Below are 14,561 nucleotides of genomic sequence, written 5' to 3' on the forward strand. Positions count from 1 at the left end.
CAGGCCTGAGGAAGACTCTACCAAGTGGAATGCTCCTGGTCACTGTGGCAGGAGGAAGGGGAGTGCTAGAAAATCTTGCAATTTAATTAAATGCTATCGTCCAGAAGTGATGTACAACATTTCTGTCCACAACTCTTTGGCCAGAATTATTCTCATGATCCTGCCAAGGGCAAGGTGGCAAAGAATTACCATTCTTTCATGTGGCTGGGAGGGAAAAAAGAACCAGATTGAGAAGAGCATTAGATATCTCTGTCACATCAGAGGAACAAATTCGCCATCAGAGCAAAGGTTCAGGCATACCACCTTGGCAAACAAAGCATGATTAACCCTCGAGCTGCTGATTCTGTGCTCATCCTAACTTGATTCCCTCCACTGGCCCCAAGCTGGCAGCTGTAGCTTTGCAAACATGGATGATGCTTCTCTTGTTAGAACTGAATTTAGAATTGGCAGCAACAGAAACGTGCAAGCTGCAGTTCATTTGTGTTTCCATGCTTAATTTAAATCTTATTGAATGAAATGCACCCTCATTTTATTCTTGATGAAAAAAAAAAAAAAAAACTAACAACATAAAAGCCAGTCCAACTATTAAATCAATATTTTCTACAAGATTTGTATTATTCTGTCTGTCCTTTCACAAGAATAAAACTGATTTTATTTTTCAGTTGTGATTCATTTTTGATACTTGAAGGAGTGAGGAGTACAGACCAGCTATGAACTATGTTTATTTTCCTGAGAAACTCATATTTAAGGCAAGAGAAATGCAAGTATCTCTAAAGACTATAATAATCCAATTTTATTGATTATCAGAGGCAAAAAAGGCTTTATAGCCTTAGATGTTGCTTAATCCTCACCATGTAACAAAATCACTTGGCAAAAGTTTGAAATACATAAATTCCTGGCCTCTGCTTTCAATATTTCTAATTTAGGAGGTTTAGGGTGAGGCCCAAGCATCTATGTTTATATTTAAATCTCACCAGGTGATTCTGATGGGCAGCCAGAAGTGAGATCTGTCCTGAAATGTTATGTAAAAGAAAGTTATTTTTGAACTTGTTTTCTAAATCAAATAACTATCCAAACCTAATTTTCCAACTTCAAGAGTAAGGCCATCTATTTAGCAGAACAGAATCCATGCTTACAATGTTTCTGGTTCACTTCTTATATGAAAAACAGTGAAGATATTAAATAATTCATAGATTGTTTTAGAATCCTGTCAGTCTTTGTGTGTTTCATATTCTTGTTTATAAGTCAGTGAGTAGGGAATACATCGATTTTGAGAATGCTACTCTGTCATATTTAATACATACCCATCCCATTATCATAGTTATTCTAATATATGATTCACCAAAATAATGGACAAAATGATGTAACTAGGAATTGATTTGCCTGCTCTAATACCTTTCTTTAAAACCCTGTAATAAAACAGGAAATGTTTTTTTAATCATATATTTTGAGTCAGGAGACTAGAGTTAAAATGAATCCTAGAGATGGAGGATAGTAATCTCCAATTGTGAAGCCAGTAATTACAGGAATCCATGTAGTAATAAACTTATTGTTTCCATCTTCAAAGTACCGCATCCTGTTTAAAGCTTCTAGTTGCAAGCATGTCATTTTGAAAGTAAATTAGACTAAACATCATTTTGATGTCCACAGTTCAATAAAGTAGATAAAACGCACATTCTATGAAAGATTGTCAAATAAATATTATGCTTATTCATCTCTCTGTTTGCTTTAAAATATACTTTAATTTAATAGAAATAAATAGTAATTAAGCCACATAATACAGATATTGTCAAGCATAAACAATCCAGACATAGATAAGGAGAGGCTCTATTCAGAAGGATTATTGTAAGAGCTGGGAGAGGGATTATTGCAGTAGGAAGAATGCTCTAGCTATGAGATTTGTGTTTTCAAAGTCAGGTAAAAATCTTTTCTTTGCCTGACCCTCACCGGAGCACTGCATATGCTTACTTTATCTCAACCCTAAGTGGTATGAATTGTTATCCATTTTTAGGTGTCAAAATTGAGACACAGAGAAGCCAAATATGTCACTGAGATTTTGGTTTATAGCGGATAGTGAGCAAAGTGAGGAAGAACTAGGTGTAGGGAAGTGGTATGAAAGAGTGGCATGATGACATGATCGTATAGTTGATTAGGGAATGCTTTTCGCTAACATAAGTCAATGGTCCAGGAGGCCTCTTAAGGAGAGGTTGTATGCTGGCTCAGGCTGTGTGCATGTGTCAAAGTTCAGAGACCTGAAGGAAAGAGAGAAGCTTTAGTTAAATTTGGTGAAGCCAAACTGGTAGGTATTTTATCCAGATTAGTCAGAGGATACAATTAGATCATCTAATCATTTATGGGATAAAGATTGGGAATTTGGAGGGTCCGTGTCTGGCCTTGTCTAAGTAAACAAGAGGGGCATCTGTTAGTTTTATCTAAGCCATACAAGAAAGGCAGTAAGCCTCCAGAAGTAAAAGGGTGGGAAGACATCTTTAACCATCATTGTTTTTCAGGATTGGAGGACTCTGGTAAAGTTCAACATGGGCAATATAGAAAAATAGGGTCTAGCTAAGTCACATCCAATAATAGGTATCATTTAGTGATTGCCTGGCCCTCAGTTGAGCACTGCACGTGATCACTTTATCTCAACCCTATGTGGTATGAATTATTTTCCAGTCTTAGGTGTTGAAATTGAGACTTGGAAAGGCCAAATATGTCACCAAAATTTAGTGGTTAATCTAGAATTCAAACTTGAATGTCCCTAGTAAAAAAAAAAAAAATCAAACTCATAGTCATTTACACTATGACATCAAACTGAAGTAGAAGGTGCAATAGTTTATCATTAACATTTTTAATTATTAAAAGCTAATGAATTTTTTATGGTTCTTTTATTTTTCATTTGCATTTTCATAGATGATTTCCATTCAGGCAGTTTAACAATTAACCATGAAATCTAAAAATCAGAAATGATCAGTGCCTTGAGTTATACAATGAGACCCCATATTGCTTAACAGTTCTAACAATGAGAATCTATTGAATTAAAAATTAAGAGAAATATAAAATATTCTTCAAAGCTACTGAGTTATGCTTAGGATACTGGTCTTTGTAAAGGAAGTGGAATGCAAAATGAGTCATGTTTTATTCAAGGATTTAAAGTCCAGTGGGAAAGCTATGACAATACCTAATATATAAATAATTATAATAATAAACGACATTTTCAAAAGAGAGGTATAAATAAGAAAGGATGGTAAATAAAGATTAATTTACATTTGGTCAGGAGTAGTTTTAAGAAATTGAAAAATCATATGAAAACTATGAAAATATTGGTAGTTTTATTAATATGGAATAGATGATTGCTAAGTCAGCTTAACTAGATTTAGTAATTCTGTGAATGCATGATATATGTCAAATATAGTACAGTCTTTCAGAGAAAAAAGTCATCTTTCAAAATGTGAAAATGTTTTCCTATTATTCCCAAATTTCAGTCATTTCAGTGAGAAGTTTTAGTAGGTTGTGGAATACATATTCAAGAAAAATGCACTCAACTTTTAATATTACTCTTGGATTTAACATTGAGACAGAGAAAAATACTCTATACAATTTCAAACAGATACGTATTTTGTGTTCTGAAATATGTAGATTGAATGAGAGACAGGAATGAACAGGACCCTAAGGCCGAAATCTTTACAAAAGCATAACTGTGGAGGATTTCACCTCCCAAGTGAACTTCTCTGATTCTCTTGCTTTTAAACATTATGGCAGGCTCTGTTCTTTTTCTTTGGACCATGCTGCGAGATCATGCTGAGAAGTTCTCTCTGCAGTCTGCTAACGGACATTTACAGTGAAAATTAAAATTATTCAATTCATATATGAATGAGCATATTATATCCAGAACCTACAGATTGTATTTTTGTCAATGTATGATTTTAAACTGTTTGAATTTAAAAAGCAATGGAAATTAAAATGTGACTAGGACTTTAAGCTAAATTGTTTTAAAGGAGAGTAATCTGTGATATTAGGACATCTAGAGTTGAACCATAGAGTTTAGAATTGCAAGAGGACTTAAAGGTCATGGAATCCAACCTCCCACACAGTGCAGGAATTCCCTTGTAAGAAATTCTTAGTAACTAGTCAGCTAAGCTCTGTTTGAATATCCTTAGTGTTGGGAATCTCACTACAGGGGCAGACATGCCACTTTTGAATAGCTCTAATTGTTAAGAATTTTCTTAACTGAGAAATAACTACCTAGCAAAAGAGGATTACTTCATTTGCATCAGTGCTTTGAAAGTTTAAAACCAAAGAAATGGAAAATATTAAATAATTTCTAAATTGAATACCAGCTCTAAGGGCCAGAATAAGCCTCAATCATTATTTGGTAACTTTTAATACTGTTTCCCTCATGACTCATAATTTCATAAGTTTTGGCTATTTTATTTTGTTTACTAATACAGGGGAAAATATGTGTTTCAATGGAAGAGCATGCATTCTCACATATAGCACAGGCTTGTGGATTATTAGATTCTAGTCTTTCTTTGCCTTTCAGCTATTCTATAACTCTCTAAATTTTGTCTAATTTCACGAAATTTCCAATGACTTCTCTCCTAACTGTGGGTAAGCTAGCTTTGCCTCCATTTGAAATTCAATTCCCTTACTCCCAGAAATTTGTGCTTTTTAATTTTCCTTTGAACTCTAGTTATAACATCTATCTGATTTTCTTATCGAATGAATAAAAATATTTTTAATACATGCTCATTTTCATTTTTATATCTGTATTAGTCATTGTTTTACCTTTTCTGAAAATTATCTTTTAATATTTGTGGAGGTATTCCCACCAAGATGCCCAATGATTTGCTTACTAGAGCCAGATATACTTTCTCATCAGAGAAGGGCACCTACTGAGCAGTTTAAACCTAGGCTTCTACCTAGGATTTCTGACTAAATAATTTTGTTGACTGTCTTTCTTATTTTTATTTTCCACTCTACTAATTTTGTGTTTTGCTTTCGGTTTGTTTTCAGCTAGTAAGTTATTTCTGATTGCTGGCAGGAAAGGTTGGGAATTTAGTTTTATGGTCTTACCATTTGGTGAAGTTATTGCACATCACTGGCAAGAGTAGTTGAAAATTTGGCTTCAATGTCTTATCATTTGATGAGTTCTGTAGATGCAGTAATGGTTTAAAGAGTTATTTTCTCTGTTGGGTGTAAGACGACAGAGAATCTTGGTTGGTAGGGTTTTCTATTTATCTTATTTGTCTAGTTTGAGCTGAAGTCAGTGATGAATTTCATGCCCACCAGAAAGCAGATATCTAGACTAATGAGTTTTTATTTCTGTGTTCATGCTGAAATTTTACACTGGAATTTTAAAATTTTAAAATTAAAGATAACTGTTTTAAAGATGCTCAGTGAGCTAAGAGAGAAAACAGACAATTAAACAAAATCAGGAAAAAATGAACAAAATGAAAATATCACTGAAGACGTAGAAACTATAAAAAAAACAAAAATTTTGGACTTGAAGGATATAATAGGTGAATTGAAAAAAGTCACTGGAGGGGTTTACCAGCAGACTTGACTAAGTGGAAGAAAGAGTCAGTGAACTTCAAGACTTGTTATTCAAAATTACCAGGTCAGAGGGGCAAAAAGTAAAAAGATTGAACATATACGAAGAGAGACTAAGGGACTTATGGGACATCAGGTGGGCCAATATATGCATTATGGATGTGCCAGAAGGAGAAGAGAGAGATGGAGGGACAGAGAGCTCAATTAAGAAAAAATGGCTAAAACATCCCAAAATGGAGGAAAGAAATACAAATATAAATTCAAGAAATTCAGTGAACTCTAGGAGAAACCCCAAAATATCCACACAGAGACACACTATAATTATATTTTAGAAAGTCAGGTACAAAGAGAGAATCTTAAAAATTAATATATATTTATATATCTTGAAAGAAGTCATACTATACCTTTAAAAAATCAAAAGAAAAATGACTCATCGTGTACAAGGTAGCTTTGACAAGTTATCAGTGGATTTCTTAGCAGAAACCTTGGCCGGGCGCTGTAGCTCACGCCTGTAATCTCAGCACTTTGGGAGGCCGAGGTGCGCGGATCACGGGGTCAGGAGATCTAGACCATCCTGGTTAACATGGTGAAACCCCGTCTCTGCTAAAAAAAAAAAAAAAAAATACAAAAAATTAGCCAGGCATGGTGGTGGGAACCTGTAGTTCCAGCTGCTCGGGAGGCTGAGGCAGGAGAATGTCATGAACCCCTGAGGCAGAGCTTGCAGTGAGCCAAGACTTCGCCACTGCACTCCAGCCTGGGCGACAGAGTGAGACTGCATCTCAAAAGAAAATAAAAAGGAAAAAAAAAAAAAAAAGGCCTTTTTCTGGCTGGAACCATGGAGGGTGTAGAAGAGAAGAAGAAGGTTCCTGCTGTACCAGAAACCGTTAAGAAAAAGCGAAGGAATTTCGCAGAGCTGGAGATCAAGCGCCTGAGAAAGAAGTTTGCCCAAAAGATGCTTCAAAAGGCAAGGAGGAAGCTTATCCATGAAAAAGCGAAGCACTATCACAAGGAATATAGGCAGATGTAAAGAACTGAAATTCGAATGGCAAGGATGGCAAGAAAAGCTGGCAACTTCTATGTACCTGCTGAACCCAAATTGGCGTTTGTCATCAGGATTAGAGGTATCAATGGCGTGAGCCCAAAGGTCTGAAAGATGTTGCAGCTTCTTCGCTTTCGTCAAATCTTCATTGGAACCTTTGTGAAACTCAACAAGGCTTCAATTAACATGATGAGGATTGTAGAGTCATATTGTTGCATGGGGGTACCCCAATCTGAAGTCAGTAAATGAGCTAATCTATAAGCGTGATTATGGCAAAATCAATAAGAAGCGAATTGGTTTGACAGGTAACGCTTTGATTGCTCGATCTCTTGGCATCATCTGCTGGGAGGATCTGATTCATGAGATCTATACTGTTGCAAAACGCTTCAAGGAGGCAAATAACTTCTGTGGCCCTTCAAATTATCTTCTCCACGAGGTGGAATGAAGAAAAAGACCACCCATTTTGTAGAAGGTGGAGATGCTGGCAACAGGGAGGACCAGATCAACAGGCTTATTAGAAGAATGAACTAAGGTGTCTACCATGATTATTTTTCTAAGCTGGTCAGTTAATAAATAGTACCTGCTCTCAAATTGGGGGGGAAAATAAAAGAAACCTTGCAGACCGGAAGGGAGTGGGATGATATATTCAACATACTGAACAAAAAAGAACAGTCTAATGAGAATACTATATCTGGAAAAACTGTCCTTCAAAAATGAAGGAGAGGCCAAGCATGGTGGCTAACGCCTTTAATCCCAGCACTTTGGGAGGCTGAGGTGAGCAGATCACTTGAGGTCAGGAGTTTGAGACCAACCTGACCAACATGGTGAAACCGCATCTCTACTAAAAATGCAAAAATTAGCTGGGTGTGGTGGTGCATGCCTGTAATCCCAGCTACTAGGGAGGTTGAGGCTGGAGAATTGCTTTAACCTGGGAGGTGGAGGTTGCGGTGAGTCAAGATCGTGCTATTGCACTCCAGCCTGGGTGACAAGAGCAAAACTCCGCCCCCATGCCCCCAAAAAAGGAGAAATTAAGACTTTCCCAGGTAAACAAAAGCTGCACGAATTCATCACCAGTAGAGCTGCCCTACATGAAATGCTAAAGAATATCATGTAAGTTGAAAGGATGCTAGACAACAACATGAAACCATATAAAAATATTAAAATTTTTGATAAAAGTGAATATATAGACGAATATAGAATCATGCAGTATTGTAATGTTAATATGTAAATCACTTTTAATTCTGGTATATAATTTAAAGTACAAAACCATTTTAAAAACCTATAGATCCGTAATAATAGATACATGATATAAAAAGATGTCATTTGCAGCATCAGTAACATAAAATGTGTGTATGGGAGAGATATAAAGGAGTAGAGATCTTTTAGGTGATTGAAGTTATCAGTTTAAAATAGACTCCTATAACTTTATTTAATCCCCATAATAACCACAAATAAAATACCTATAGAAAATAATCCTATGAATCCTATTACAACATGTGCCAGTTTCCTCAGTGAATAAGAAGAAATAAAATTTTTGGCGTGTATTCATATCTTTTAATAAAACCCTATGCAAACCTCTCTTTCTTTTTGTATAAATGAAGTAGTATTGGATTAATAGATATTTATAATAAAAATACTGGCTTTTGTCAATCTTGTTAAAGTTGAATATTGATAATTTAGTGTGATCTAATATAGCTCTATCCAATACAAATTTTTGTGATGTTGAAACTTTTCTGTATCTATATTGTCCTATACGGTAATCACTAGCTATGTGGAGCTATAAAGCATTTGAAATATGGCCATTGCTACTGAGAAATATAATTGATTTAGTTTAACTTAAATTTAAATAATCACATGTGAACACATGTTGCACAGATCTATGCAGTGAGGCTTGTAAATATTGCCAGTGACAAGGAAGTAACAAGCCTAACTATAAATAATTTTTGCTATGTTTCTCTAGTAGAAACTTTCAAACCAACTTACATTCTTTTTGCCTGCTTATACGTGAGTTAAGTAAATAAAAATGAAGGTTTTTAGAAAAAATCCTTTAAAAATAATGACTTTGTGTATTTTAGCATACAAAATTTATTTTAAAATCTTATACCAACACTTGTAATCATATAAAATAAAATGTAACAGACATCTTTCATTATTTGTAACTAATGTGTGTATTTAATTCAATTTAATCTGATACCATTCCTTGGAAACTAAATGCTTTTCAAATGATAATTCTTAGAATTTGTACATATCTTAGAAGTGTTTCTTTTGTTCTTTGTTTTTTGTTTGTTTGTTTATAAAATAAGGATATGTTACACTTTTCTGCTAGTGATCTAAATGATGCGAGATATGTAATCTTGGGAGAAACTAGATTTGGAATTTTGGTGGTAAACTAGTAATATGAACATGTAGGTAATTAAATGACAGTCAGAAATTGTTATCTAGAAGTAGATGTATTGGTCATCTCAGAAAATAACCATACACAAAATACAGAGATATATAAAAATGTCTGGGATCAACTAAATTTTTTTTTTTTTTTGGAGACAGAGTCTTGCCCTGTTGCCCAGGTTGGAGTGCAGTGGCACAATCTTGGCTCACTGCAAGCTCCGCCTCTCAGGTTCACACCATTCTCCTGCCTCAGCCTCCCGAGTAGCTGGGACTACAGGTGCCTGCCACCACGTCCGGCTAATTTATTTTTGTATTTTTAGTAGAGAAGGGGTTTCACCGTGTTAGCCAGGATGGTCTCGATCTCCTGACCTCGTGATCCGCCCGCCTCAGCCTCCCAAAGTGCTGGGATTACAGGCATGAGCCACCATGCCCAGCTAACTAAAATTTTTTATGAAGCTATTTTTGATTATCCTACAAATAGGAATTTGATGAATACTAAGGTATAGAACTTTGGAAACTTTATACTTCGAAAGGTGTTGAATTACGGCTTCTGGGAAATGATACCAAAATAGCCTGCTGTTGAAGTGAAGCAAAGTTTATTGCTTATTGTGATAATGGGGACTATTAGCCTTGACAGAATCTCATTCTAGAGAAGGAAGGACGTAGACTGTCTGTCATCTTCCTCTCTTTCACAAACAGTGCCAGGAATAATATCACAGAATCCCAGAGTATCTATATTGGAAAATATATTTGAGATTATTTTGGCCAATCTCCTTTTATAAACAAGCTTTTGAATTCTGAGATTGATTACTAAATTAACATGCATTGTTTCATCTAGTTTTTTTGTGACTGATTAGAGAACATACCTTATTATTTTATCATTCAAACTTGAACTTAAAGGCAGAGAAAGGATGCAAAATAAAATATTTATAGATTATTTGGCAAAGTATAAGTATCTCACATCTGTAAAATTTTAATAAAATTCTACAAAGTTTTTGTGTAACGCTTGCCTAATGTGATTTATCTGTCAATTGATATAGATTCCATTAAAAATTCATTTTTAAAAAGGTGAAATTATGACTGTCATAAATGTAAAATAAAACGATCAAAAATTTTATTTAGCTCAACAGTTAATGAGGAAACCAGTAAGATGTTACAACTGGTAAAAAGAGAATTTTAAAAAATACAAAACACACAGATACAGTCAGTTAGGAATTGTAAAATGAATGTACAAATAGATGCAAAAAAAAAAAAGCTTAGTATCCACAAGACAGTAATCAGTTGCATCTCCAGGAGGCACAATTAATTTATATATCTATGGACAATAATCATTATAATTATTATAATCAGTTTTCTACAATTTACAGAGAGGTAAAATAACTCAAGACAGTGAAAGGCGGACATATCAGAAAGTTGCTGTAGCGAGCACATCCAGTTAACTTTCTGCCTATTTCAAGGACTTTCACAATTTTTTTCTTATAACCCCAATGAAGATGAGAAATGGTTTTCACTTTACCCTACTCCCCATCACGTCATATTAGTGTTGCCTATTTGACTCATTAGTGTTATTTGCTTGATTCCTGTAGCCATTTTAATATAAAAATGTGAAATTCCTACTCTCAAGTTGAACATAGAAGATAGTCAATATTCTAAATTTGAAAGGTTAAAAACTTACATATTTGTTTTTAATTTTAACATTATATGTTTAATAAAATAAGAAACTTGAACACCGTATTATTTATGGTCTGCATAATCCGTTGGATTTACCTAATTCATGGATTTTAATACACATGTTGTCTTTAGGTTACCCCTGAGGGCAATTGTTTTGGCATACCTAGCATAAAGCAGGTATCCACTATAAGATTTTTTCCGATTTCATGTAAAAAGGTTAAATGCTGGTTTGGTGGATCCTGCTTCAACATTGTGAAAATAACATATGAACTACACGTCTTTTGGGAAATTATATGTGGATATATCTACAGATGTAGATATAATAGATATAAAACAGTAAGAAAGGAAATCTAACTTTTTAGTGATTTCCTTTTTACTTTAAAAAATTTGCTATTGAATTTTTTCAGTTAAATAGTAACAAAAATAGCTAACAAAATAGGCGCCATACAAAATTTAATTTGCCCCTTTATAACTTTTTAAATTCCTTTATACTGCATAAACCACAGATTTTTTGTTTCTAGCCTATAGTTTCTGCCTAAAATACAGGAAATGATACTCAGTTACCATACCAGAATGAAACCATTAAAAGTTTTGGATGCTGCTTTAAGTGATATACCACTTAAATAATGATCCAACTTTGTCTAAATTCTTCAAGAACTAGAATATATATAATTTTATTATCTCCTTTTCACGTTGTTTCTTTTCCTTTGGATCTGATTTTTCAAAACTTACAGTCTAATAATGTATCACTCTGTAAAGTAACATTCCTTATAATATTTTTAAAGTAGAAAGTCTTTTCACATGAATATATATATGTACTATATACATATCCATATATGTATATATTTCTAAACCCTTATGTTCTTTGTGTAATTGATGGAGGATTATTCTGTAGAGAACAACCAAAGTTGCAAATCATGGAGAAAATCTCTCTGAAGTGCAAGTAAGATAAAGAATAAAATAATTGGAGCATTGTTGTTTTTAAAAAAAGCTTCTCTTGGAAAATGTCCTTTAGTATACATGGTTAGAAAAATAATGAATCCTAGTTTTAAATTTGTGTGATTTAACTTAGTTTACAAATGTTTATGTATCTCATTAATGGAAAAACGTTTTAGCAATGAAGATTAACATGAATTGATTTGTAATAATTAGCATGTTTAATTTCAAGGATACTACCTCAAAACACTGAATTAAGTTTTAAATAATTTATTATGCATTTGACCACACAGAGCCTACACCAAGCTATTATGATGTGGTTATGTTTGTTTTAATACTTCAATCTCCACATAGATAGCACAAGATAACCTCATATTCATAATATTCTAAGTGCATGCATGAAAAAAATCAAAACTATTATTTGAATAACAAAGCTCATGGGCCGAGGAAATGATGCCAAACTATCTTTTAGGAAATTACAGAGTAAAATAAGTTATTTACTTTAGGTACAGTATTAATTATTGATTTAACATTCACATCTCTGATAAAGAGTTACCTACTAGTGTCAGAAATCACATATATCTCCGAGGTTTTACTATGGCTTGAATGCCTCCTCCACACATTCAGGTGTTTCCAATGTGATTGTATTGAGAGGTAGAGTCTTTAAACAATGATTAGGCCATGAAGGCTCCGCCTGTGTGAATGTGATTAAGGCCCTTATTAAAGAGGTTTCACTCAATGTTCAGCTGTCTTGCTCTTCCACCTTCCACCATGTGAGAACTCAGCCTTCCTTCCCTCCGGAAGACGGAGAAAGAAGGCCTTTGCTTGACATCAAAATGCCAGCGCGTTGATCTTGCACTTCCTAGCCTCCAGAATTGTAAGAAATAAGTTTTTGTTCTTTATAAGTTAAAAACATATAAATGAATAAATTATTTATTATACAATATTTAAGGAATACCTAAGCACATGTGTGCTCACCATCTAGCTTAAGTAATAAAACATTGCCAAAGCAGTGAAATACCCTCCTCTTTGTCTGTTCGCTCCCTTCCCTGATCACCTCTCCCGTCTTCCAGATATACTTACCATTCTGAATATAGTGACAATCATACTATGCATTTGTTATTTCTTTTTTTTTAATATAGGTGTCTATTCCCAAGCAATATATAGTATTGTTTTACAGTTTTTAACTTTGCATAAATGGTGTGATAAAATATGTGTTCTGAAACACACTTTTGCTCTGTTCATTGTATTTGTGAAATTCATTTGATATGTGTAGCTCTAGTTTATTCTTTATCAGTGATATATAATATTTCACCGTTTAGTCTACATTATCAAATGGTGGCCTGCCCAGAAAAGAATGTGGTAAAAGATAAAAACCTAAGTTGGGCAATATTCTGATTATTATGATTACTTTCAGATTTATTGAACTAAAGTTTATTTTGAATCAACTGGCAATGAAAAAATATTCATATTTAATATGACCATAAATCAGCTTTTCTATTGCCTTTGCATCAATAATTTAAAAATAAGTAAATAATGCACTGATTCAGTAGTCAGGTGCTAGTTATCCCAATTCTATCTAATTTGGAGGTAATATATTAGGTAGGAAACCTAAGAGTATCAGTACTGATTAGTGATTTGAGGCAGAAAACTTAAAAGTTAGGCTGGGAATTGCTAGTAAGGTTCTGGATTCAATCATGATGAAGTGACTTGGTTTGATGTGCCTAAGGAACCTGTCTAATGAGTTGTATTATCTTAATAGGCCACATACTGGTAAAAAAACCCAAAAACTAAAACATAAAAGCAAGTGAATGTTAATGATGTCTCAAAAGAGCTCATTAATTAGTCAGTCAGCACCTCAACACAGAAAAAATTTCTGGCCATGTGGCCCTCACTCCGCCTTAGCCTTAGCAGGTAGAAAAACTAAATGCTTGAGGAGTATTTCCTACTAATTACCTCTGATGGGTATGCCATGTCTGGTCTTGTTTTGATATAGAGGGCAAAAAACATGATAGCCAATGAACATTAAATTGCCAAAGTGGGTGTAACACAGCAAGAACATTTACCATTTCCACCATGTTTCATCATAAATGGGAGAAATAATATTGGAGTTGTGGAGGCAGGAATTTTGGAGATATCACAGACCTGAGTCATGGACAGCCATGTATGCTATCCATTATCCAAAAAAAGAAAAAAAAAAGTCCTTTTTAAATGGTATTAGTCATGTCTACAGGATATTTTCTGTTTTGTATAAAATGCTTCCTGAAATTTTCATGCTAATATAACATTAAATATTTCTGTTGTATAACAATCTCACTAGAACTTGGTTTTCCTTTTTTTTTAAGACATGAATTTTAAGTGGTGGTCATTATGATATCATTGAAAGGAAAGCCAAACTAACAATAGTTACCAAATACAGCCCTTTTATTACCTCTTTCCCAAAGAATCTCCATTTTATTTACCGTTTGACAAATGCAACCTATTTTATAAGTAGCAAAAACTCTGCAGGCAGAGTTCATCTTTTTTTGTTGTTGTTGTTGAGACGTGGTCTCACTCTGTCGCCCAGGCTGGAGTGCAGTGGTGTGATCTTGGCTCACTGCAAACTCTGTCTCCCGGGTTCATACCATTCTCCTAGCCTTCCGAGTAGCTGGGACTACAGGTGCCTGCCATCACACCCAGCTAATGTTTTGTATTTTTTTAGTAGATATGGGGTTTCACTGTGTTAGCCAGGATGGTTTCGATCTCCTGACCTCGTGATCCACCCATCTCGGCCTCCCAAAGTGCTGGGATTACAGGCGTGAGCCACTGCGCCTGGCCCAGAGTACATTTTTAATACTTTATTGCATTAAGACTCTTAGGTTTAAAAAAGTAGTTATTTCTGTTAACTTTAGTATTTTTCACTTTATAGAAAAAGCTTATGTCTGAATTTTCCTATTTTGGTGTTCTGGATTTAGTAAGATGATATAAAATACTATACTAG

At 34.3% G+C, this 14,561-nt stretch overlaps 1 protein-coding gene and 1 pseudogene across 1 annotated transcript in view; both read left to right on the forward strand.

The window, feature by feature from the left end:
* Nucleotides 1-14,561, forward strand: part of IL1RAPL1 (interleukin 1 receptor accessory protein like 1) — a 1,418,294-nt gene that overhangs the window by 305,844 nt on the left and 1,097,889 nt on the right. The gene's annotated exons all lie outside the window — the stretch shown is intronic.
* LOC141409409 (large ribosomal subunit protein uL30 pseudogene) lies at nt 1,490-10,165 on the forward strand (annotated as a pseudogene).

Source organism: Macaca fascicularis, chromosome X (assembly GCF_037993035.2).
Source record: "Macaca fascicularis isolate 582-1 chromosome X, T2T-MFA8v1.1".
NCBI classification, from domain to species: Eukaryota; Metazoa; Chordata; class Mammalia; order Primates; family Cercopithecidae; genus Macaca; species Macaca fascicularis.